Source organism: Schistocerca cancellata, chromosome 3 (genome assembly GCF_023864275.1).
Source record: "Schistocerca cancellata isolate TAMUIC-IGC-003103 chromosome 3, iqSchCanc2.1, whole genome shotgun sequence".
Taxonomy (NCBI): Eukaryota; Metazoa; Arthropoda; class Insecta; order Orthoptera; family Acrididae; genus Schistocerca; species Schistocerca cancellata.
In genome coordinates this window covers 811,271,819-811,298,857 of record NC_064628.1, presented here as the reverse complement: position 1 = coordinate 811,298,857, position 27,039 = coordinate 811,271,819, and the positions used below count along the sequence as shown (strand labels likewise).

The window sequence follows — 27,039 nt, the reverse complement described above, 5'->3', positions numbered from 1 at the left end:
ATAGCAAATATCCTTCAACGTTCCCCACAGAAAGAAATCCGGGGACGTCAGATCAGGTGAACGTGCGCGCCATGGCATGGTGCTTCGACGACCAATCCACCTGTCATAAAATATGCTTTTCAATACCGCTTCAACCGCATGCGAGTTAGGTACCGGACATCCATCATGTTGGAAGTACATCGCCATTCTGTCATGCAGTGAAACATCTTGTAGTAACATCGGTAGAACATTACGTAGGAAATCAGCATACATTGCACCATTTAGATTGCCATCGATAAAATGGGGGCCAATTATTCTTCCTCCCATAATGCCACACCATGCATTATCCCGCCAAGGTCGCTGATGTTCCACTTGTCGCAGCCATCGTGGATGGTCCGTTGCCCAATAGTGCATATTATGCCGGTTTACGTTACCGCTGTTCGTGAATAACGCTCCGTCGCTAAATAGAACGCGTGCAAAAATTCTGTCATCGTCCGGTAATTTCTCTTGTGCCCAGTGGCAGAACTATACACGACGTTCAAAGTCGTCGCCATGCAAATTCTGTTGCATAGAAATATGGTACGGGTACAATCGATGTTGATGTAGCATTCTCAACACCGACGTTTTTGAGATTCCCGATTCTCGCGCAATTTGTCTGCTACTGATGTGCAGATTAGCCGCGACAGCAGGTGAAACACCTACTTGGGCATCATCATTTGTTGCAGGTCGTGGTCCTGCTTCCTTAAATAATGTGACTATCCGGCGAACGGTCCGGACACTTGGATGACGTCGTCCAGGATACCGAGCAGTAGACATAGCACACGCCCGTTGGGCATTTTGATCACAATAGCCATACATCAACACGATATCGATCTTTTCCGCAATTGGTAAGCGGTCCATTTTAACACGGGCAATGTATCACAAAGCAAACACCGTCCGCACTGACGGAGTGTTACGTGATACCACATACATATACGTCTGTGACTATTACAGCGCCATCTATCACAAAGCGAAAAAAGTGGTCCAACTAAAACATTCATATTTCTTTACTTACAACACAAATATGTAATAAAAAATGGGGGTTCCTATTTTTAAAAAAAACCGTAGATATCCGTTTCATCTACGGCAGCACCATCTAGCGGGCCAACCATAGCGCCATCTGGTTTCCCCCTTCAAGCTAAACGAGTTTCGTTCTTTGTAGTTTTTTCGTTTGATGCTTATTTCGTGAGATATTTGGCCCGGTGACTGTCATTGGACCACCCCGTATATTCCTATCGAATTGTCATAGGGTGTAGTATAATTTATCACCCCAAATCATTCGCTCCCAGCCGTCCACAGCCCCATTAGCGACGCTCTTTACACGTCCTGAAGCTCTGCTTAGCGTTCACTGCAGATATGTGGGGTTTATGAGGATCTGCTCGATGACTGTACAACCATTATTTTTACCTCGCTAGTCATTATATTAGCTAGACTGTTGGTAACATTCACGAGAGATTCTTTCCGCTGATTTCCTATAATTTTTTACCACCACACTCCGCAATGCTCGATAGTGTCTGTCAGTCAGCAATCGAGGTCTGTCTGGTTTTGGTTTAGGCGCGGTTATGCCTTCGCGTTCCCACTTCAATAATCGCATCACCATTAGTCGACTTAGGCAGCTTTGGAAGAGTTGAAATGTCTTTGGTGGATTTGTTTGTCAGGCGTCGTCTAATGACCAGTACACCCCCAAAGTCACTAAGCTCTCCTCACCGATCCATTCTGCTGGTACGGCTTCGCTACTGCCAACACGATACTCAACACCTCCTTTTATACAGGCGGGGGTGGCTCTCGTTACATCTCGTGGCCGATTCCATACTGTACAGGGTGAATACCTAAAACTTGTACTGCAGATAATGCGGAAATGGAAAATGCTTTTGACGTGCGGTTCCCACAGAAAACATTGGTAGTCAGGGGCTTGTACTGTTACCCAATAAATAGGCTGTAAAAGTCGTAAGAAAGTGTATTTTTTTTGCCAACAAACACTTTTTAAAATGGAACAGTGCCTGTTGACATTGACAAATTAAATGAAGGTTAATTTGAATGTCAGTGGCGTTTATTTCAGGCTTCTAGTCAGCGTCGTTTACGAGATGCCGTATTTTGAAAAGTTTCCGCACCGATGCTCGTGCCGTTCAATCTGTATACTTACTAAGTGTGATGTTGTTATGTTTGCTTACAGTGTGGTTATGTGTTCCTTGAGTACATTGCGACTTGCAAGTCAGTTAATGTGTGGCAATCCAAGCAGTAAGGCATGAGTCTATGATGGGATTTACCAATGCAGAAAAAGCTGACGTGCTCATGGACGATGGAGAGTGTAGGAACAATGTAGTTCGTTCTTGTACGGTGTATGTGGCAAGATATCCCAATAGACGTCAACCACCACGAAATTTATTTATCAAACTTTTCAACAAGTGTAACACCTAGACAACGTAAGATTAGGAAACAAATGATGACAAAATAGGGGGAAATTAATGAGTATGCTCGCTACTGTCGCATTTGATCCGCACGTTGGCTCCTGCACAGTCGAAGTGGCATAGTCAGGAAACTGTCCTAAGCGTTCTCCATCACGTAGGTTCCATCTCTGTCACATCTCTCTCCATCAAGAACTGCAAGGAAACGAGTGTGAGAACCGTGTTAACTGCTGCACATGGGCATTCCACGGCTGCTAGAAGACTTTCCTCTACATACGACGAGGAATCCGTGGCCCTAACATGATATCTGTCCAGCCCATAGTGCATGAAAACTACAGCATGTCTTCACGAATTGTTTCCCAATCGTTGGACTGTACACAGAGGACCTGCACCTTCGCCGGCCCGTTCCCTGGATTTGGCACCTGTAGACTTTATTGTGTGTGTAAAGCTAAAAGACGGTTTCTCCAAAGACATATGAACTACAGCGGATGAAAGCAACGACGTATTCCTGCAGCCATCTCGGACCTCACACTTTTCGCTATTTAGGTTCCAATGCCAAATCGTTTTGCAATTTGTTTTGATTTTCTGATGACTTGATTAGTCGATAAACGACAGAGTCATCTGCAAACTACCTAAAAAGGCTGCTCAGATTGTCTCTCAAATCGTTTATATGGATAAGCAAAGCGCCTTAACACTACCTTGGAAAGCGCCAGAAATCACTTCTGTTTTACACGATGAACTGTGACCCCTCTGACAGGAAATCACAAATCCAGTTACATAATTGAGACGATAAGCACGCAATTTCTCTACAAGCCACTTGTGTGGTACAATGTCAAAAACCTTCCGGAAATCCAGAAATATGGAATCAGTCTGAAATCCCTTGCCAATAGCACTCAAAACCTCATGCAGGCGAAGAGGTAGTTCTGTTTCACAAGAACGATGTTTCGTAAAAGTTGACTGTTTGGCAATAGACAGTTTTCTTAAAGGTAGTTCATAATGTTCGAACACAATGTTCCACAATCCTGCTGCATGTCGACGTTCATGGTATAGGCCTGTAGTTTAGTGGATTACTCCTACTACCTTTCTTGAATATTGGTGTGACCTGTGCCACTGTCCAGTCTTTGGGTACGGATTCTTTCGTCGAGCGACCGGTTGTATATGATTGTTAAGTATGGAACTATTGCATCAGCATACTCTGAAAGGGCCGGCCGGAGTGATCGAGAGGTTCTAGGCGCTACAGTCTGAAACCGCGCGACCGCTACGGTCGCAGGTTCGAATCCTGCCTCGGGCATGGATGTGGGTTATGTCCTTAGGTTAGTTAGGTTTAAGTAGTTCCAAGTTCTAGGGGACTGATGACCTGAGCAGTTAAGTCCCATAGTGCTCAGAGCCATTTGAACTCTGAAAGGAACCTAATTGGTATACTGTCTGGACCATAAGACTTGATTTTATTTAATGATTTAAGTTGCTTCAATACTCTGAGAATATCTACTTCTACGTCACTCACGTTGGCAGCTGTTCTTGAATCGAATTCTCGAATATTTAATTTGTATTCTTTTGTGAAGGCATTTCGGACAGCTGTGTTTAGTAACTCTGCTTTGGTAGTACCGTCTTCGATAGTATATCCATTGCTGTCGCGCAGAGAAGGCATTGATTGCGTCTTGCAGCTAGCATAATTCACTTACGCTCAGAATCTATTTGGACTTTCTGCCAGGTTTCGAGAAAAAGTTTCGTTATGGAAACTATTATAAGCATCTCGCACTGAAGTCCGCGCTGAATTTTGAGCTTCTGTAGAAGATCGCCGATCTTGGGAATTTTGCGTGTGTTTAAATTTGCCGTGTTTTTGTCGTTTTTTCTGCAATAGTGTTCTGACCCGTTTTGTGTACCAAGGAGGATCAGCTCAGTCGTTTGTTAATTTATTTGGTATAAATCTCTCAGTTGCTGCCAGTACTATTTCTTTGAATTCAGGCCACATCTTGTCTACACTTATATTGTTAATTCGGAAGGAATGGAGATTGTCTCTCAGGAAGGCATCAAGTGAATTTTTATCTGCTTTTTTGAACTGGTGCATTTCATCTGAAGAAGAGAAATTTGCTAACATCGAGTATAGATTTATGTGTCAGGAAGTCGTTTCTGAAAGTGTTTGTATGGAGTGTAGCCATGTATGGAAGTGAAACATGGACGATAAGTAGTTTGGACAGGAAGAGAATAGAAGCTTTCGAAATGTGGTGCTACAGAAGAATGCTGAAGATTAGATGGGTAGATCACATAACTAAAGAGGAGGTAGTGAATAGAATTGGGGAGAAGAGGAGTTTGTGGCACAACTTGACGAGAAGAAGGGACTGGTTAGTAGGACATGTTCTGAGGCATCAGGGGATCACAAATTTAGCATTGGAGGGCAGCGTGGAGGGTAAAAATCGTAGAGGGAGACCAAGAGATGAATACACTAAGCAGATTCAGAAGGATGTAGGTTGCATTAGGTACTGGGAGATGAAGAAACTTGCACAGGATAGTGTAGCATGGAGATCTACATCAAACCAGTCTCAGGACTGAAGACCACAACAACAACAACAACAACATTTTTCGTTTATTTTTGGTGGGTTTTGGAGTTACAGTATTCAGTCTCGCTACGACAACCCTGTATCCGTTCTGATGCTCGTTTTTAGCTCAGTATTATTTGTTGCTAAGAGGTAAAGTGTGTTTTCACAACCGTTTACTATTCGCGTGGGCTCATGAACTAACTGCTCGAAATAATATTCGGAGAATGCATTTTCAACACAACCTCTGATGCCCAATGGTCTCGTTACTGGTAATCCACATAACTAATCTATGCACTTGTATTGTTCTTTGGCCGGCCAGAGTGGCCGACCGGTTCTAGGCGCTACAGTCTGGAACCGCGCCACCGCTACGATTGCAGGTTCGAATCCTGCCTCGGACATGGATGTGTGTGATGTCTTTAGGTTAGTTAGGTTTAAGTAGTTCTAAGTTCTAGGGGACTGATGACCTCAGAAGTAAAGTCTCATAGTGCTCAGAGCCATTTGAACCATTTTTTATTGTTCTTTAGTATGTGCTACCACAGGTATTGCACACGTGTTGGTGTGGGAACTTTTAAAAATACTATATGTCGTAAACGTCTCGCACTAGAATCTTGCAACAAACACCACTGACATTCTAATTTACCCTATTTTTAGTTCGATAGGCATTGTTCTATTTAAAATGGTGTATGTTTGCTCAAAAATACACTTCCTAGTTATTATTACAATCAGTTGGTTGGGTAACAATACGAAACCCTGACTGCCCGCATCTCGTGGTCGTGCGGTAGCGTTCTCGCTTCCCACGCCCGGGTTCCCGGGTTCGATTTCCGGCGGGGTCAGGGATTTTCTCTGCCTCGTGATGGCTGGGTGTTGTGTGCTGTCCTTAGGTTAGTTAGGTTTAAGTAGTTCTAAGTTCTAGGGGACTGATGACCATAGATGTTAAGTCCCATAGTGCTCAGAGCCATTTCTTTTCGAAACCCTGACTACAACCCCATTCTGTGAAAACCGCACTCATTAGCACCTTCCATTTCTGCAATATTTGCAGCGAAACTTTTAGATGATTCACCTTGTACAGACGTGTTCGGATACAACTGATCAGACAGTGTGGGTTTATTTCGAAGATATGACACATGCTTGTGTTACTGTACGTCAATATGACGAGGCGTACTTTTGCTCACCACTGACGTATGGTAGTCACATTCAGAGCAGAAATTATCGATTTACCGCAGAACTTCATGCCGTGCGAACTTTCGCCCTTTGCACACGGCCCAGCCTGCATTTCGTGCCATGGCTCTTCGTTGTCCTCGGACAGGTATTATTCTCGTGGCCGGGCGCCCCGCACAGCGTTTGTTGTCACGCCGCCCACGTGGATCCGCATTAATACGGCGCCGTGATCGAATCCGGTGCAGTTCTACGCGTCGTAATCAACCGGTAATTGGGATGGGCGCGGCGCTACCCTGAATAGGCGCTTCGCGCCGCTGAATGCACCTAATCTGGCGCAACCGGCGAGGTACGGCTTCCCAGAACGCTGTCAGTCAGAGAAAAAATGCGATCAAAACACCGGACTACCACGTAAATCCGCAGTCTACCGGGAAAATTAGTCAGTATATCGTCCTTACTGTTGTTTACAAGCTTTTAATGAAAAACCTTTCATTAAAAGGCATATTCATGGAGTGCTCTGGAAACATGTGGAAATTACAACCACAGTTACGTAGCAGTGGGTACAAACAAAACGAAAGCAATAACATGAACTCTGGCGTTCTATTCATTATTTTTATATCGAGTTCCCTATTTTGATTCCTAAATTTTGGAAACAAGCTAGTAAAGCAGAATTTGAATATCAGTTTGAAATTTATGCTACTGTATAAAGACAAATCGTTGTTTAACATTGCTACCAGAAACCTCGATAAATAGTTGACCGATTTTCTTAAAATCTTTACGCGATACCCTAATGAACTTTCTGAGAGACATAGGCTGTATTTCTTTTTAAGACATACAATATATAAACGTAAATGCAATACATAAAGGGAAAAAGTTGTTAACAAAATTCTCGAAAATTTCTTGACTGCTTTTGGAGATGCCGAGCTCCAAATGACAATTGCATGCAATTCTCGTGGCAGTACTCGCTAAAAAATTGGGTGAGATAGCCTCTCGTTCACAGAAAGCAGCAATTTCTCTCGGGATTGAAATAGACTGTCATTGGCAAGGAGTTGGTTAGAATAAATTTACGATCACTCTCCTTACGTTGGGTTACGTGATTGTGAGTGGTGTACCATTCCATGTGGACTCGTTGGACATTCCGCGTTGATACGTTCACAAATCGGAGAGATTCACTATCGCTGTTGTCATGGAGAAGTCCAAGCAAGATAGCCCCTTTCTATTATATTGTCATCTCTCCAGCTTGACCTATGGTACTGCGCTGATTCAATACAATCGACTTGCCCATACACACCACTTCACTGCCATGACTTACGTCTTCGTTTTAGGGTCACATGACCGCTTTTTACCAACTGTACAACAGCTACTCCGCTTTAAAACGACCAGTTTGCCCGTACAAGTGTGCGGCTAATATTTTATCCAGTGATTCTATAATTTCCGGTAAAAGGGGTCAGAATAGTCCAAAATCATTGAGTAGCGAGAAAACTGCCGAGAGACTACGTCGTCTAACGCGTCGGTGTAGAGTCCTCGTTACAGTAAGAAAAAGAGCAATTGCATTTAATCCATTTCTCTTCATCGGAGTCATTTGACAATGGAGTTCTGCACAGTTGACAGCCCACAACTTACAGTCCACGCTATCTGTTTCTACAAAGCAGATTACAGATTACAGTCCACGCTATCTGTTTCTACAAAGCAGTACTGGTCGTAATAGTGCAGTAGTAGTAGTAGTCGTAGTAGTAGTAGCAGAAGTACTTTTATTCATACGGTTATCATTTTTACAAGAATACGATGGCGTGTAATTATAATTTAACAACAAAAAATGTAGTTCTTATCAACATGAATTTACATACTCACAGGATTGAGGACGAAAGTGCGTTTTGAGTGATCGTGACAGACGGTCATCGAAGAAAGTTATGACGAAAAATAAGAGGACGACAGCTGCAAAAGTCGCTGTAGCACTCAACGTCGCACTCCTGAACCCTGTCAGCACGAAAACGGTACGAAGTGAGCTCCAGACGCAAAGAATTGCGAAGCGAGCTGGAATACCAGAAACAATCATTAGAGATGAAAATTTCTGTAACAGGAAAATGTGGTGACGAAGCCATAAAACTTGAACTATGGAGCAATGGAAGAAAAGTATTTGGTTGGACGAGTCTTGTTTCACACTGTTTCCAACTTCTGGCTGAGTTAAGAATGATACATGGTGGAGGTTCGGTGATGACTTGGGCGAACACATCGTGGTATTGCATGAGCACCATTGCTGCTCTGCAGCCTCACATTACGGACAAGGATTATGTGATTAGGTCCATCTCTTGGTACAATGTTTCTTCCCCAAAGGTGATGCCGTGTTCCAACGGGATAGGGACACTATTCACAGAGCTCCATCGTCCAGGATTGGTTTGTGAGCACGAGGATAAATTGTTGCATCTTCCCTAGCCAGCAAAGTCACCAGATATGAGTACTGTTGATCCTTTGGTGTCTACTTTGGAGAGAAGGATGCAAGATCCCTAAACACCTCCATCACCGTTACCCGACAGTGCCACTATTTCGCAGAAAGAATGTTACAAGTTTCCTTTGGTAACCATATAGGACCCGTATTCATCCATTGCAAGCGAGGTGATAAAAGTCATGGGGTAACTCCCAATAACGTGTCGGACCTCCTTTTTCCCGGCATACTGCAGCAACTCGACGTCGCATGGACTCAACAAGCTGGAGCGACGTCGCATGGACTCAACAAGCTGGAGGTCCCCTGCAAAAATATTGAGCCTTGCTGTCTGTCTCTATTGCCGACAATAATTGCGAAAGTGTTGCTGGTGCAGGATTTTGTATACGAACTGGTTTCTAGATTATGTCCCATGAATGTTCGATGGGATTCTTGTCTGATAATCTGGGTGGCCAAATCATTCGCTCGAATCGTCCAGAATGCTCTGCAAACAAATTTCGAACATTTGTGGCCCGGTGGCAGGGCGCTTTCTCATCCATAAAAAGTCCATCGTTGTTCGGGAACATAAAGTCAATGACTGGTTGAAAACGGTCTCAAAGTAGCCGAACATTACCATTTCCAGTCAACGTTCGGTTCAGTTTGACTAGAGGACCCAGTCCATTCCATGTAAACACAGCCCGCTCCATTATGGAAGCACAACCAGCTTGCACAGTGCCTAACTGATAACTTGGGTCCATGGCTTCTTGTGCTCTGTACCACACTTAAACCCTACCATCAGCCCTTGCAAACTAAAATCGGGACTCATCAGGGCTGGCCAAAGTTTCCCAGTCGTCTGGCTTCCAGCCAATATGGTCACGACCCCAGTAGATGCACTGCAGGCGATGTAGTGCTGTTAGCAAAGACACTCGCGTCGATCGTCTGCTGCCACAGCCCATTAAAGCCTAACAGTCCGACATCGATTTATGCACTTATTTCACTCAGTGTTACTTGTGTGTTAGCACTGACAACTCTGCATAAGCGCCACTGCTCTCGTTTGTTAAGTGAAGGTCGCGGCGTTCTCCGTGGTGAAACGTAATGCCTGAAATTTGGTATTCTCGGCACACTCTAGACACTGTGGATATCGGAATATTGAATTCCCTAACGAATTCCGAAACTGAATGCCCCGTGCGTCTAGCTCCAACTACCGTCCCGCGTCCCAAGTCTGTTACTTCACGTCATGTGACTAAATCACTTCGGAAAACTTTTCACATAAATCACCTACGTACAAATTACAGCGCTACCAATGCATTGCCCTTTTATACCTTGTGTACACAGTACTACCGCCATCTGTGTACGTGAGTATTGCTAGCCTGTAACACCTCAGTGTATAATCTCTGGTGAAAGGGGTCAAAATAATCCGAAGGCATCGAGTAACACGAAAACTGCAGAAGAACTGCATTGTCTAACGTGTGGTCTTAAATTTCGTACAACAGTGTTATAATGAGCAAATACGCAAATGCGTTTGATTTTTTTTTTTCTTGATTAGAGTGCTGTTCAGTTAACAGCCCGCAACCTACTGAGTATAGCCTTCATCATCTACAGAAGAAAGTGGCAGTAGTAGTAGTAGTAGTAGTAGTAGTAGTAGTAGTTGTTGTTGTTGTTCAAATGTGTGTGAATACCTAAGGGACCAAACTGCTGAGGTCATTGGTCCCTAGACTTACACACTACTTAAAGGAACTTAAGCTAACGTGTGCTAAGAACAACACACACACGTGTCCGAGGGAGGACTCAAACCTCCGGCGGGAGGGGCCGTTTTGTTGTTATTGTAGCAATTTTATTCATACAGGTAACTCATTTAAAAGAATGTTATGCCGTACAATTGAAATTTAAGACGAAAACCCAAATTTTAAGTATAATAATGAATTTATATGTTTACAGGATTAGTTTGACATGTGTGGGACAGGTAGTCAGCCGTGGCATTATACTTGGAACCATTCCGGCATTTCCCTCAAGTAATTTAGGGAAAAGGCGGAAAATCTCAGAGTGGCTGGATTGGGTTTATAACCTTCGTCTCGTGGCTACACAACCAGGCTGGTGAAAACGCTGTAACCTTATTCGAGTCCTGTTCTGTGTAACTATTCCAGCAAATCAGATCTTTCATAAGGTAAAAAGCTGTTTCTACACCGTTCATACATTTCTCAGGACCAGTCACAGCATACGCCATAAGCAGTAAACACATACTACAATCTGACATCAGGACCGTGACGATGTTGTTGGGTTTCCATTTTGTGTACGACAGCATCACATTTGCTTGCTTGAAATATCGTGTTATTATCCCTGTAAGCCGTTAACCTAGTAATGAATCCAAGATGTCAATTGCAGAGCTTTGGCATAAAGCCTGCCAAAAAAGAAGAAAAACAATTAGAAAAGGTGAAATGACTGCTGTATTTTATTGTTCTTTGCTTGTATTACATTCTTCACCAAACATCTACTCTGTATTATCTAAGTAATGCTTTCGTCGTACAGAATGTATTGCTTAACGGTTTCTTTTTGATTGCCGTTTGAAATAAGACTGCTTTAGAAACTAATCTTCTTCGTTAGTTCTACAAAAGTCGGTATCATCTTGCGAATCACGTGATGATCCAATTTCAAAGATCTTCTCTGCTGAAGAGCTGTTTCTGTGATATTATGCTGCATTGATTGAAGAAGCTGAAGAAAATGTTTGTTGCTGTTCACTGAAGCTATGTATGTGGTACACTAGGACAGAGGTTTGTTGGACTTACATTAAATGTGCTCGCCGTTATGAATATGAATAATCGTCAGCTATATTAGGTAATGACGACAGTGAAAGTTTGTGCCAGACGGGTATTCGTCACCTGATTTCCCGCTTTAAGTGATTGGTCGCCTTAAACGCTTTGGCTACCTGTGCATTTCTCGCAGCGCCAGATCCAAACAACATAGGCACTGCAATACCATTTTTGTTGGACCTGTTCTCCTGACAGCTGGACAGTGAATTTCGGCGCTGCTATCTGATCACAATCCGATCATGTTCAACACATGTTATGTCTTTGAAGTCCTCTACGATGTATCTTTCAAATTCTACAAAAAGTTATAATGATCCTTTAAAAAAGTCAGTGATATTATTCAGCAAGAACAAAAGTGACAAATTGTTTAAAATGCGCCAGAAAATTCACCCTATGTTCGCTGTAATTTAGCAAAACCCGCACATCGGTGTATTTACATATTCTGAATATAATTTGTTGGGAGCGTCCTAGCTACCTCACCCTCTATTGCTGTTGTTCCGTCACACACGCAACACGTGAGAAAATCAAACGCTGCCGTGCCTGAAATAATGCGCGTGAGGAGTGCTGTTTTACTGACAAGTGTGAACAGGAATGGTTGAAATGGCTCTGAGCACTATGGGACTTAAAATCTGAGGTCATCAGTCCCCTAGAACTTAGAACTACTTAAACCTAACTAACTTAAGGACATCACATTCATCCATGCCCGAGGAAGGATTCGAACCTGCGACCGTAGCGGCCGCGCGGTTCCAGACTTAAGCACCTAGAACCGCTCGGCCGCACAGGCTGGCAGTGTGAACACGAAGAAGTTGCTACTCCTGCCAGGCGTCACCAACGGGTACTTTCAATTGTGACTGTACTAACTAGGGAACTCCTCATCGTACACCCCCTCCCTCCCCCTCAGATTTAGTAGTAAAATGGCCGACTGGACAGTCCGTCAAAAAATGAACATAGATCAAGCATGAAAACAGGAAGAAGGTTTACTGGATTGTGAAAAAAGAAGAAAAATAAAAACAGTGAACGCTCCGAGCTCACGATATGCGTTATCGAGCAAAATGCAACAGCTGTGCCGTCGTGGTTGTGTACTCATGGAATTGGTCTGCAAAGCAGGTAATCTGTGTTCAAATCTCCTTCGTGACCACTTTTGCCCCCTTGACAAAATTACGAACTTTCCGTCCGGTCACTGAAGTACGTGGTTTCCTTCTGTAGTCTTGGCAATTGGTTATAGAATATGAGCACGTGGTAAGAATATATTACCGTCGTAAGTAAATGTGACGAATAATGAGAACTACGTCGCAACAAGGAAATTCAAGAGTCATAATTTCCAAAATGGAAATCAACAGCTATAACATATGCTACGTATGTAGAATAAATAAGAGGTACGTACGTCTGGGCCGGCTGCTGTGACCGAGCGGTTCTAGGCGCTTCAGTCTGGAACCACGCTGCTGCTACTGTCATAGGTTCGAATCCTGCCTCGGGCATGGATGTGTGTGTAGTGCTTATTTTAGTTAGGTTTAAGTAGTTCTAAGTCTAGGGGACTGATGACGTCAGATGTTAAGTCCCATAGTGCTTGGAGCCATTTGAACCATTTTTCGTACGTCTGGAGGTCCTTTCCGTACAGCTCGCTGTTACAAACGTATGTTACACCACGCCACAGACACAAATTTGAATGCGGAGAACGGACACATCAATGAGTTGATGTACAGTTCATAATTTTTGTGAACAAAGAAGTGGGGCACGACGGAGATTTGAACACGGATCTGCCCGACGCAGACCAACATCGTAACCACACAACCAAGACGCCGCAGCTATACAAAGACGCCCGATGCAAAACATCTTAAACTTAGACCGTTCACTTTTCGTATTTTGCTTCTTTTTTCACAGTTCACTACACCTTCTTCCTGTTTCCATGCCTGATCTGCGTTCAGTTTTCGGTGGGCTGTCCTGTGCGCCATCTTACCACTAAATCCGAGTGGATGCGATAGGGAGTTTCCCTTGTAAGTACCCCAAGTTCTGAACTTTGAAGTGAAGGAGTGTATTTCATTGTGGCTGAAGTTAAGAGAAACACAAACGAGGAAGTTCCAGTCTGGTTTCAGCCGATTACGGGTGTTAAGGAAACGACAATTTGTAGTTTTCCTCAAGCAATTGTTTTGCTGTACTCGGTAAGTGCTTCATAACGAGCAGAAGGGCTCAACTTCTGAGAACACTGTCCCGAGTTCCGGGACGTTAATCCATCTTCCTCGGCCATGGACGGTGGCTGCAGAACGCAAGACCCTGCGCGGGTTCCATGACCCGTAATCGTGTTAGCAAATTGCAGGAGGGCGCTGGCACGAGCACGTGCAAACTTGTGACAGCGCTCTATCGACCTACATTGCGATGAGTGCCGGCAGTGTTTACCCACGCCCGCCGATGTAATTAGGACCACGCGATGTGCAAGTCAGCCACTTCCCGTGCACTGCTAGGCAGACAAGAACGTGCCGAACTCCCGTTTCTTCCATGAAAGAGGTAGTGCGTGCCCATAGCGTATCTCGCATCGTGGTATGTTATGAACTTGCAATCGAACAAACGCACCAGTTCAAGTTATCGTTTCATTTCAAGCGCCACCTCCGGCTTCGGTCACCAAAGTCCATTTTCCAGTGGCTATACGGGGTGACTCACCTGCCCTGACCTTTAAGTTTTATGCATCCCGCAACGCTTTCAAATACCACGCGCAAGATTTTCATAGTCTCTCGCTCGCTATCTGAAAACTCTTAGTCCTACAGAAAAAATGAACAGGACCTTTTTGTAGTAAATTTAATACGAGGGTCACTCCGAAAGAAATGCACACTATTTTTGTAAAAATACAGTTTTCATTCTGTATGTGTGAAAGTTTCACAGTGTGTAAATACATTCTTCCCGCTTGTTTTCAAACTTAGTTCAACCTGTTCCCGTGTGTGGCGCCGTCACAGCATGTCTTCAAGATGGCTGCTACACTTGACGTTCGTCAGAAGCAACGTGCTGTCATAGAATTCCTGTGCTGTGAAAACGAGACAGTGGGAAACATCCACAAGAGGTTGCAAAAGATGTATAGAGATGCTGCGGTCGATCGCAGTACAGTTAGTCGGTGGGCAAGCAGGTTACGTGATGAAAGCGTGCTCGGCAATATTGAGGATTGTCCTCGCAGAGGCAGGCCTCGTACTGCACACACTCCAGACAATGTGTAGAGAGTTAACGAACTGGTGACTGTTGACAGACGCATCACAGTGAACGAATCGTCACGCTACGTTGGGATAGGAGAAGGAAGTGTTTGCAGAATACTGAAAGTGTTGGCGTTAAAAAAAGGTTTGTGCCAGGTGGGTTCCGAGGATGTTGACGGTGGCTCACAAAGAAACAAGAAAAACGGTATGCAGCGAACTTTTGAAACTGTACGAGAATGGTGGAGATGAATTGCTTGGAAGAATTGTGACAGGTGGTGAAACATGCCTCCATCATTTTTCACCAGAGACGAAGAGGCAATCTATGGAGTGGCATCACGCAAATACATCCAAGAAAAAAATTGAAAACTACACCTTCTGCTGGAAAAGTTATGGCTAGGGTGTTTTTCGATTCCGAAGGACTCTTGCTTGTGGACATCATGCCAAATGGAACCACCGTAAATTCTGATGCATATGTGACGACACTGAATAAACTTCAAGCTCGACTGAGTCATGTTCGACCACATCGGCAAAAGCAGGATGTTTTGCTGTTGCACGACAATGCACGGCCACATGTCAGTCAAAAAACCATGGAAGCGATCACAAAACTCGGATGGACAACACTGAAACATGCGCATTACAGTCCTGACCTGGTTCCATGTGATTATCATCTCTTTGGAAAACTGAAAGACTCTCTTCGTGGAACAAGGTTTGAAGATGATGACTCCCTTGTGAACGCTGCCAAACAGTGGCTCCAACAGGTTGGTCCAGAATTTTACCGTGCGGGTATACAGGCGCTGGTTCCAAGGTGGCGTAAGGCACTTGAGAGGGTTGGAAATCATGTGGAGAAATGAAAATGTTGTTCCTAAAGGATGTATCTACACACTGTAAAACTTTAAAACATGTAGAATAAAAGATGGATTTAAAAAAATAGTGTGCATTTCTTTTGGAGTGACCCTCGTATACTTAAATTATGCACTGGGATACGTTTTCCCTAGAGGCTATAGTTTTCGAATTATTCAAGAAATTTTCAAAAGTGGCCTTCAAATGGTGTCTTTTTTAAACAATTCGAAAACTCTGGCTTCCACGGAAACTTATCCTGGAACAAAACTTGACTAAATTACATCTCCTAGAAAAAAGTACTGTTCAGTTTTTCTGTAGGACTAATATGAGTAGTCTGCGCATAGCAAACGAGAGAGTATGAAAATCTCGCATATTGGTTTTGATGGCGTTGTGGGATGCACAAAACCTAACAATAGGGGCAGCTAAATCACCCTGTATGTCTATCGTCCTGAGAATTCCCAGACGGACTGTACTTTCTCCTGACGATGAACATAGAATTGTCTTTGTGATCGAAACCGGATGTGACACTTAGAAGAAAAAGGAACGATCAACTTATGCTTTTATTCGACTGCAGATCAATACTGCAGTTGCGGAATCTGCCACGCACTGCTTCATCAGCTCAACAAGAAATCAACGTTATGAATTGTTGCAATGCATCTGCATATCTTTACTTCCTCATAAATAGAAAATCAGAACAATAAAATTATAGCATTGTTGTTGTGGTCCTCAGTCCCAAGACGAGTTTCAAGTGGTTCTTCATGCTGTAAATCTTATACACTTGTATCCGGGTTCTGCAGTCAAGTCAGGGTCTCTAGATTTTTGTATTTCCTTGCCCCTTACCCTCCGCTACATACACGCACGACCCCATTATCAAATTAACGATTTCTTCAAGGCTCACACAATGTGTCCAATGCAAACACAACTTCTTTTAGTCAAGCTGTACCTTAAATTTCTGTTTTCCCAATCGATCCTCCACATCCTTATTAGTTACCTGATTCACCTATCTAATCTTCATCAAGCTTCTGTAGCACCACTGTGGAAAAGTTCCCATTCCCTGCATGTCTGTAATGCTTATGGTCCATGAGTACTCGCATATAAGGCTACAACACGGACAGTTATACTAAAGACGTTCTAATAGTCAAATCTTTATTGGATGCCACAGTATTTTTCTTTTACCGAATGGTTTTCTTGATATTTTTGATGTATCAGTCTAAATTTTAAGTCCTTTTTCTGTCTCTATGTTTTTTCCGCTGTCATAATATTGTTCACAGTGACATGGTTGACTTTTATCGTAATGAAATATTTGTCCATTTATACTCTAAATGACCTCCCAGTAGAGCGCACTGTATCACCTTTAATGGCTCTATACCCGTAAGAAATCACTTATGTACAGGTTATCCATTGTGGTTGATTGCAACATGAAATAGGCGGGTGCGTCTAACAAGAGTGTTTATGCTACATTTTGGAAAACACTTGCTTGCTGTGATATACCATCACGATGACTACTACCACAGACAAGAATTTGGCTGATACTTCTGTAGAACTTTATTCGAGTGTCCCGACCATTGCTTCACCTCGACTGATTAATTTGGTGGAATTAACTGAAAGTGTATTTCGTTTTGTAACTTCCTGGCAGATTAAAACTGTGTGCCGGACCGAGACACAAACTCGGGACCTTTGCCTTTCGCGGGCAAGTGCTCTACCATCTGAGCTACCCAAGCACGACGTACGCCCCGTCCTCACAACTTCAATTCTGTCAGTATCTCGTCTCCTACATTCCGAACTTCACAGAAGCTTTTGTGTGGCTAAGCCATGTCTCCGCAAATATCCTTTCTTCGAGAAGTGCTAGTTCTGCGATGTTCGCAGAAAAGCTTCTATGAAGTTCGGAATGTAGGAGACGAGATACTGACAGAATTGAAGCTGTGAGGACGGGGCGTGAGTCGTGCTTGGATAGCTCAGGTGACACAGCACGGTACATCTACATCTACATCTACATCCATGTTGATTCCTACATAGTAGATTCTGAGTTTCCAGCTGCAGCTGCAGCTCAGCGTGTTCAGTAAGAGGGCTGCTCGCCCTCTGTAATAAAAAAACTTAGTAAGGGAATCAATGATCAACTTGAACGGATGTCTCGTGACGTCCGCCCAGACCAAACGCAACGAACAATACCGAACAATAATGGAAAAAAAAGATGGTAGAGCACTTGCCCGCGAAAAGCAAAGGTCCCGAGTTCGAATCTCGGTCCGGCACACAGCTTTAATCGGCCAAGTAGTTTAATATCAGCGCACACTCCGCTGCAGAGTGAAAATCTCATTCTGTATTTCATTTTATTACACACAGTTCAGTCACATTAATGTGGGCACCACCTGTGATGGCGTCAACGTGCAAAAACCGCTCACAGACGGCAGGTGGACGCACTAGCAGTGGAGAATATTTCAAACTTGCCGGGGGACACGGAAAACAGTGCAGTTGTTGTCGTAATCCGAAAACAGAATGATTTATCTGATGTTTTAAAGGGCATGATCATTGGCTATCGGCCCAAGAGTGGAAGCATTTTCGAAACGGATGAGTTCGTAAACTGTTCGCGTGTTGCCGTGGTTAAAGCATACCATGCAGGAGGAAATGGCACTGTACAAAACTGGCGGCAAAGGTAACTGTGATGCATGCGGACCATAGATGAGATGACTGAACGACGGCTGTGGAGGTATGTACGGGCGAATAGACGTGCAACTGTTGAGCAACTGACTGCCCAGATGAAACAAGGGCTACCAACAGTATCTCCTCAATCACCGTTCAGCTAACGTTGCTTCGTATGGACATCTGTAGCAGGTACCTGGTTCATGCACCCATGATGACTGCCGTTCATCGGTGACAACGGCAGGAATTTGGACGTCCACTGAGTGGCAACATGTGGCCTTTTCAAAATACAGATTGCCGTTGGCGTGTACAGCGTGGAATGTCTGAAAACAAATACCGCGCAATAATCGTTGGAAGAGTGCAGACTGGAAGAGGGAGAAACTTCTTGACAGATTAAAACTGTGTGCCGGACCGAGACTCGAACTCGGGACCTTTGCCTTTCGAGGGCAGGTGCTCTACCAACTGAGCTACCCAAGCACGACTCACGCCCCTTCCTCTCAGCTTTACTTCTGCCAGTACCTTCCGAGCACTTGCCCGCGAAAGGCAAAGATCCCGAGTTCGAGTCTCGGTCCGGCAGACAGTTTTAATCTGTCAGGAAGTTTCATATCAGCGCACACTCCACTGCAGAGTGAAAATCTCATTCTGGGAGAGAGAGGTTTATGGTCTGGTGATTCTTTTTGTGGCACAATGGATCAACATAAGTGTGCATCTATCCTTGAGGACCACATCCACCTCTACCAGATGTTTGCTTTCCCTCGGCATGATGGCATCTACCAGCAGGATAATGCATCGTGTCACACAGCTCACAGTGTACGTGCATGGTTCCAAGAGCACCAGGACCAGTTTACTGTACGCCCCTGGCAACCAAATTCTTCGCATTTAAGCCCAATCGAGATTACCTCAATCGGGCTGTTCGCACCACGGATCCTCAGCAGAGATACTTAGCGCAGCTGACCACAGCATTGGAGTCATCATAGCTCCACATCCCTGTCCGTACCTTCCAGAGCCTCATTGAGTCTGTTCCTGCATGTCTTGCAGCAGTCGGCGCTGCGAAAAGTGGTTATTCAGGATTTTTACAGGTGGTCACATTAAATTGGCTGGACAATGTCGGTTACACAAAACTGGAAAAGGAAAACAAAACGAAGCATTTAATATATACTGTAGATGGATGTTGAAAACTGGGTGGACAAATAACATAAGAAATGAGGTGGCTGTCAATAGAATCGGTGAGAAGAGGAACGTCTGGAAAACAGTGAAAAGAAGAAGGCACATGGAGGTAGGACAATTGCTGAGACGTCAGTGCATGACTTCCGTGGTACTAGAGAGAGCTGTAGAGGGTAGAAATTGTAAGCGAATTCAGAGACCGGCATACATACAATAAATAATTAGGGATGTTGAGTGCGCTATAGTTGCGGGTCTCTAAGATTCCGCTAAGAAATATCGTGTTCTACAATGACTTCCTCTGCCTGTTACGATATGGGATGAAAAATGAGGGAGAGAAAAACGTATAATTTACATGTAATGTAGCTTACAAATTATAGACTTTACGTCTAAAACATACACAATCAGTTACACTCGGGCGCTGGGATTATATAATTGTGACTGGAACGGCGTATCATCAGTTACAGACTGACGTAGTTCCAACTCCTCGGTTTCAGTTAGAATTTTCTGGAGGTATTTCTTGGTTGTAATGTAAATGCTGGAACTGAATAACCCCTCCAGAATTTCCCATATGGGGAACCCCAAGCCGAAATCCCATACTGCTGTGATCTAGATGGAAATACACTCCTGGAAATGGAAAAAAGAACACGTTGACACCGGTGTGTCAGACCCACCATACTTGCTCCGGACACTGCGAGAGGGCTGTACAAGCAATGATCACACGCACGGCACAGCGGACACACCAGGAACCGCGCTGTTGGCCGTCGAATGGCGCTAGCTGCGCACCATTTGTGCACCGCCGCCGTCAGTGTCAGCCAGTTTGCCGTGGCATACGGAGCTCCATCGCAGTCTTTAACACTGGTAGCATGCCGCGACAGCGTGGACGTGAACCGTATGTGCAGTTGACGGACTTTGAGCGAGGGCGTATAGTGGGCATGCGGGAGGCCGGGTGGACGTACCGCCGAATTGCTCAACACGTGGGGCGTGAGGTCTCCATAGTACATCGATGTTGTCGCCAGTGGTCGGCGGAAGGTGCACGTGCCCGTCGACCTGGGACCGGACCGCAGCGACGCACGGATGCACGCCAAGACCGTAGGATCCTACGCAGTGCCGTAGGGGACCGCACCGCCACTTCCCAGCAAATTAGGGACACTGTTGCTCCTGGGGTATCGGCGAGGACCATTCGCAACCGTCTCCATGAAGCTGGGCTACGGTCCCGCACACCGTTAGGCCGTCTTCCGCTCACGCCCCAACATCGTGCAGCCCGCCTCCAGTGGTGTCGCGACAGGCGTGAATGGAGGGACGAATGGAGACGTGTTGTCTTCAGCGATGAGAGTCGCTTTTGCCTTGGTGCCAATGATGGTCGTATGCGTGTTTGGCGCCGTGCAGGTGAGCGCCACAATCAGGACTGCATACGACCGAGGCACACAGGGCCAACACCCGGCATCATGGTGTGGGGAGCGATCTCCTACACTGGCCGTACACCACTGGTGATCGTCGAGGGGACACTGAATAGTGCACGGTACATCCAAACAGTCATCGAACCCATCGTTCTACCATTCCGAGACCGGCAAGGGAACTTGCTGTTCCAACAGGACAATGCACGTCCGCATGTATCCCGTGCCACCCAACGTGCTCTAGAAGGTGTAAGTCAACTACCCTGGCCAGCAAGATCTCCGGATCTGTCCCCCATTGAGCATGTTTGGGACTGGATGAAGCGTCGTCTCACGCGGTCTGCACGTCCAGCACGAACGCTGGTCCAACTGAGGCGCCAGGTGGAAATGGCATGGCAAGCCATTCCACAGGACTACATCCAGCATCTCTACGATCGTCTCTATGGGAGAATAGCAGCCTGCATTGCTGCGAAAGGTGGATATACACTGTACTAGTGCCGACATTGTGCATGCTCTGTTGCCTGTGTCTATGTGCCTGTGGTTCTGTCAGTGTGATCATGTGATGTATCTGACCCCAGGAATGTGTCAATAAAGTTTCCCCTTCCTGGGACAATGAATTCACGGTGTTCTTATTTCAATTTCCAGGAGTGTATGTGAACTCTACAAACCAACAACACTGACTACTCTTTCGGGAAAAGAGTGTCATAGGTTACACAATAACACACACACACACACACACACACACACACGCACACACACGCACACGCATTATTGTCTTCCCTACTATCCCGCCTTCCTGCGCAATTGCCCCTTCTACCTCTCTCTGCTACCTTCTACCTTCGTCTACCCCCCCCCCCCCCTCCCACCCGGCCGACTTCCTTTCCCGTCCTTCCCTAATCTGATGAGACCGATGACCTCGCTGTCTGGTCTCCTTCCCCAAAACAACCTAACCCCCTCCCGCCCTCTACCATCCTATGCCCCCCCTCTCTCTCCTGACTGCTTTGTAGGAGGCTATTGTCAAGGAAACAAAAGTAGTTCCAATCTCACAGTAAGTATCATTGGTTTCCTCAAAAATCCCAAAAATGGTAATCGCCTCTTAGACACTTGAATCCCATTGTCGCACTCGAGTTCACTAAGTTCTGACTGTAAGGAATTAAGGCTAAGAACGGTTTGCCTAGGCAACTTGGCTAGGGAACCCAACGGGAGGAAAAACAAACAAGAACTTAATAATGTTGTACGACTGCGTTCTGAAAAGAAAGAAAATACTTCCCATTCTCTACACATTTCGTGGTTCCTACATCGTATATGCCTCTTAATCAGTGTTTTGTAATGCCCTCTTGATTGTATAACGTAATCTAACACTGTATGTATAATTATCCTTAAAGCAATGGTGCATGTGATATGATGTCGTTTAGCGTACAGCATAAGGTGTTATGACATAAAGATTAAATATTTAAGACACTCTTCATTGGCTCCAAGGCGTGGAACGCATTTAGCGCTGTAGACGATACTAAGTGCATTGCCTATCAACAGTGAGAATCACTTTCATTATTCCTTTTGCAAGTACTTTAAGACTTAATCTACTTTCTTTTCGAGACAGACCCGTGACGGTGGAGTTTCCGGACTTGGGTGACGCAACAAAATGCCTCAGTAACGTCGTGGCCAGTAGCTGTACGATAGAGTGGAAGTAATGGCCCCAGAGTTAAGCCCTGCTGTGCTTTATTGATGGTTGTTAAGAGGACATTCACCCCACCACCGTCCGCAAAGGCAACAGTACGAGGCAAAACAGGAGATTGGGTAACAGCTAACACAGGTTTTACGGCCAAGCCTGTTCTCCTCTCGTCGGACGCAGTAAACGTGCATACTAACAGGAAGCTAAATACTAGCTGCATCAAAAGGATTACTTTGGAAACCGCGCTGCCATAAAGCACTACTGTTCTGTAGAAAATTATGGCTTCCATAAACGCCAAATGCGTACTCGCAATAAAAGATTGCGACAGTGAGACATGTCCTCCAGTGCAAAGACAACCATGTGTCCATTCGATTACAGACAATGGTCACTTCCGTTGTCACAGTAGAGACAAGAAATCGCGACAGAGAGAATATCTTTTAAATGTTTATTTACTGACCCAACCACAAGCTATTTCACAAAAACGAGCATATTCAGAAAATTATGAGAAGCAGCGGCTTAATTAGATATCACTTGTGACTAATCACGTTATCAACAACCCCCTTTTCCCCTGCTGCCCATATTGTGGCTCCTTTACCACATTGTATTGGTCCACTGATTACGAATATCTATGGAATGAACATTCAGATGCGAACAACAGGATTTTTATCGGCAACATATGTTGTCTCTCACGAGGCTTCGGTTTGGTGTAATGTCCGCCCGTAAGTGCTACGCAGATTTTATTGTCATTATGTCGCTATAACAGTAAGATCCCATCCAAAACTACCTTGAAATTAGTACATGTGTTTCATAGACATCTTAACAACTTGCCGCAGATTCTGGAATGGACTTGATTTAAAGTTTCTTTACAGAAAATTAAGATACTGGCGAAGGTGCTTTTTAGGTTTAGTACTGACCTTGATCATATTGCCTCCCAAAAACATCGAGTTTCGTTTTATAATATGCAGTACATTAGTGATTAACTCTTATATTGTATCAAGTTCTCTTCATAGGAGTGCACGAGTTGCGACACAGTCGCAACATAATTGACAGTGGTCCAGGACTATTCCCACTATAGACAACAATATTTTACACCAGGTAATTAATTTCGGTCTCTGATCACCAACTTCACAACTAGAATACAATCAATTCTTCAATCACATCGACCCAACAAACATATTCATTTATACATATTCATTTATCTCTTTACAATAGGCAATCCCACAAAAAAATTAAAATTTTGTGCTATTTATTTTGGAGGTTTGATGTACAAGTGTCTACTTTTTCACAGCATAGATATTAAGTGAAAGGTAATTGAAGAAAATGAATAACAGTAAAACAAATTCAATCCACACCTGACCGCACATGTGTACAAGCGCACTCACACAGGCTTCTGCAAACTTCTCACCATCGAAACATCTCTCAGCAACGGTTATAAGCACACTTCGAGCTATTTTTATAACAACGAAGTGCTTCTTTTTTTACTTCCTAATACTACGCTTATAAAGTTCATTCTGTTTCACTAATCGCACAGCCGGCCGGTGTGGCAGAGCGGTTCTAGGCGCTGCAGTGCGGAACCGCGCGACCGCTACGGTTGCAGGTTCGAATCCTGCGTCGGGCATTGATGTGTGTGATGTCTTTAGGTTAGTTAGGTTTAAGTAGTTCCAAGTCTAGGGGACTGATGACCTGAGATGTTAAGTCCCATAGTGCTCAGAGCCATTTGAACCATTTGAACTAATCGCACACATTCATGCTGCACACCATAGGTGCTGGTAGTATAGCTTCCTATTATGACTACAGGGTGATTCAAAAAGAATACCACAACTTTAGGAATTTAAAACTCTGCAACGACAAAAGGCAGAGCTAAGCACTATCTGTCGGCGAATTAAGGGAGCTATAAAGTTTCATTTAGTTGTACATTTGTTCGCTTGAGGCGCTGTTGACTAGGCGTCAGCGTCAGTTGATGCTAAGATGGCGACCGCTCAACAAAAAGCTTTTTGTGTTATTGAGTACGGCAGAAGTGAATCGACGACAGTTGTTCAGCGTGCATTTCGAACGAAGTATGGTGTTAAACCTCCTGATAGGTGGTGTATTAAACGTTGGTATAAACAGTTTACAGATAATGGGTGTTTGTGCAAAGGGAAAAGTTCTGGACGGCCGAGAACGAGCCTCCAAGAAGCCCTGATATTTCCCCCTGCGATTTTTTCTTATGGGGGTATGTTAAGGATATGGTGTTTCGGCCACCTCTCCCAGTCACCATTGATGATTTGAAACGAGAAATAACAGCAGCTATCCAAACTGTTACGCCTGATATGCTACAGAGTGTGTGGAACGAGTTGGAGTATCGGGTTGATATTGCTCGAGTGTCTGGAGGGGGCCATATTGAACATCTCTGAAATTGTTTTTGAGTGAAAAAAGACCTTTTTAAATACTCTTTGTAATGATGTATAACAGAAGGTTATATTATGTTTCTTTCATTAAATACACATTTTTAAAGTTGTGGTATTCTTTTTGAATCACCCTGTATTTTAAAGTAAGAAAAATACTTAGGAAATCTGTACAATTTTAAAGACGTGACTCAAGTTGTCATATGCAAATCTTACTTACTGATGAAAATTGCTCGGCATGTATATACCACTATCACACTAACGAATTTATTGTAGTGGCGCGGGTTGCTGATCAGTAATCACCCAAGGGTAGAAGAATGGCTACCTGGGCTTCAGGATGTGACTTCGGGGGATGATCAATGCAATGTCTGTGACGCCGGCGAAGACAGAGGATGCTGTCAGAAAATGGAAATGGAAATGGAAATGAGCGAATGGTATCGTTTGCTGGGAGGCCCCTATTCGGGGAAGTTCGGCCGCCGAGTGCGTCTTATTTCATTCGACGCCACAGTGGGCGACTTGCACGCCAAGGATGAGGATGAAATGATGATGAGGACAACACAACACCCAGTCCACGAGCGGAGAAAATGTCCAACCCAGCCGGGAATCGAACCCGGGCCCACTTGCATGGGAGGCGAGCACGTTACCACCCAGCTAAGCAGGCGGACTGTCAGAAAATAAAGAGCGCTTATTGACAGCACATTCTATAAAGAAAATTGAGGCAGTAAAAGTGGCCGGCAACCACTGAGGTGGCGGAATGTGGCAAGTCCAGCGCTGGCAGCAGCTGGCACAGTGACCTAGCTGAGGTAGGCGGTGACAAAACAGCCCTGCAGCAGAGAGTTGCGAACATCGATTATTGACGACAGTCCACGAGGTGGCTAGCCTAAGTTGGTGTGGCCCTGGTCGATCCCAGGATCCCCAAAGTCGATGGAGGGCTGGGAGCTGATGCGCTCTGAATGGCCCTACCGGACTGGTCGCAAGTCGATGCCCATGAGCATCAGGCGAGCTGGCTCTAGCAGGCGAGCGACTGCATCTACGAGGGCAGTTCAATAAGTAATGCAACACATTTTTTTTCTGAAACAGGGGTTGTTTTATTCAGCATTGAAATACACCAGGTTATTCCCCAATCTTTTAGCTACACAACACTATTTTTGAACGTAATCTCCATTCAATGCTACGGCCTTACGCCACCTTGAAATGAGGGCCTGTATGCCTGCACGGTACCATTCCACTGGTCGATGTCGGAGCCAACGTCGTACTGCATCAATAACTTCTTCATTATCCGCGTAGTGCCTCCCACGGATTGCGTCCTTCATTGGGCCAAACATATGGAAATCCGACGGTGCGAGATCGGGGCTGTAGGGTGCATGAGGAAGAACAGTCCACTGAAGTTTTGTGAGCTCCTCTCGGGTGCGAAGACTTGTGTGAGGTCTTGCGTTGTCATGAAGAAGGAGAAGTTCGTTCAGACTTTTGTGCCTACGAACACGCTGAAGTCGTTTCTTCAATTTCTGAAGAGTAGCACAATACGCTTCAGAGTTGATCGTTTGACCATGGGGAAGGACATCGAACAGAATAACCCCTTCAGCGTCCCAGAAGAGTGTAACCATGACTTTACCGGCTGAGGGTATGGCTTTAAACTTTTTCTTGGTAGGGGAGTGGGTGTGGCGCCACTCCATTGATTGCCGTTTTGTTTCAGGTTCGAAGTGATGAACCCATATTTCATCGCCTGTAACAATCTTTGACAAGAAATTGTCACCCTCAGCCACATGACGAGCAAGCAATTCCGCACAGATGGTTCTCCTTTGCTCTTTATGGTGTTCGGTTAGACAACGAGGGACCCAGCGGGAACAAACTTTTGAATATCCCAACTGGTGAACAATTGTGACAGCACTACCAACAGAGATGTCAAGTTGAGCACTGAGTTGTTTGATGGTGATCCGTCGATCATCTCGAACGAGTGTGTTCGCACGCTCCGCCATTGCAGGAGTCACAGCTGTGCACGGCCGGCCCGCACGCGGGAGATCAGACAGTCTTGCTTGACCTTGCGGCGATGATGACACACGCTTTGCCCAACGACTCACTGTGCTTTTGTCCACTACCAGATCACCGTAGACATTCTGCAAGCGCCTATGATTATCTGAGATGCCTTGGTTTTCCGCCAAAAGAAACTCGATCACTGCCCGTTGTTTGCAACGCACATCCGTTACAGACGCCATTTTAACAGCTCCGTACAGCGCTGCCACCTGTCGGAAGTCAATGAAACTATACGAGACGAAGCGGGAATGTTTGAAAATATTCCACAAGAAATTTCCGGTTTTTTCAACCAAAATTGGCCGAGAAAAAAAACGTGTTGCATTACTTATTGAACTGCCGTCGTACTAGCGGAGCCAGGAGGGCGACAGGTGGTGCAGACACAGCATTGGCACCGAGGCTGGAGGCTAAG

The 27,039-nt window shown here is 44.8% G+C and overlaps 1 long non-coding RNA gene and 1 other non-coding gene across 2 annotated transcripts in view; one reads left to right on the top strand and one right to left on the bottom strand.

Annotated features, from left to right (window-relative positions):
* Nucleotides 1-27,039, top strand: part of LOC126177084 (uncharacterized) — a 777,189-nt gene that overhangs the window by 355,545 nt on the left and 394,605 nt on the right. The window lies entirely within an intron of this gene.
* Nucleotides 18,392-18,466, bottom strand: Trnas-cga (transfer RNA serine (anticodon CGA)). Its single transcript has one exon. It is a non-coding gene; the product is annotated as a tRNA-Ser (tRNA).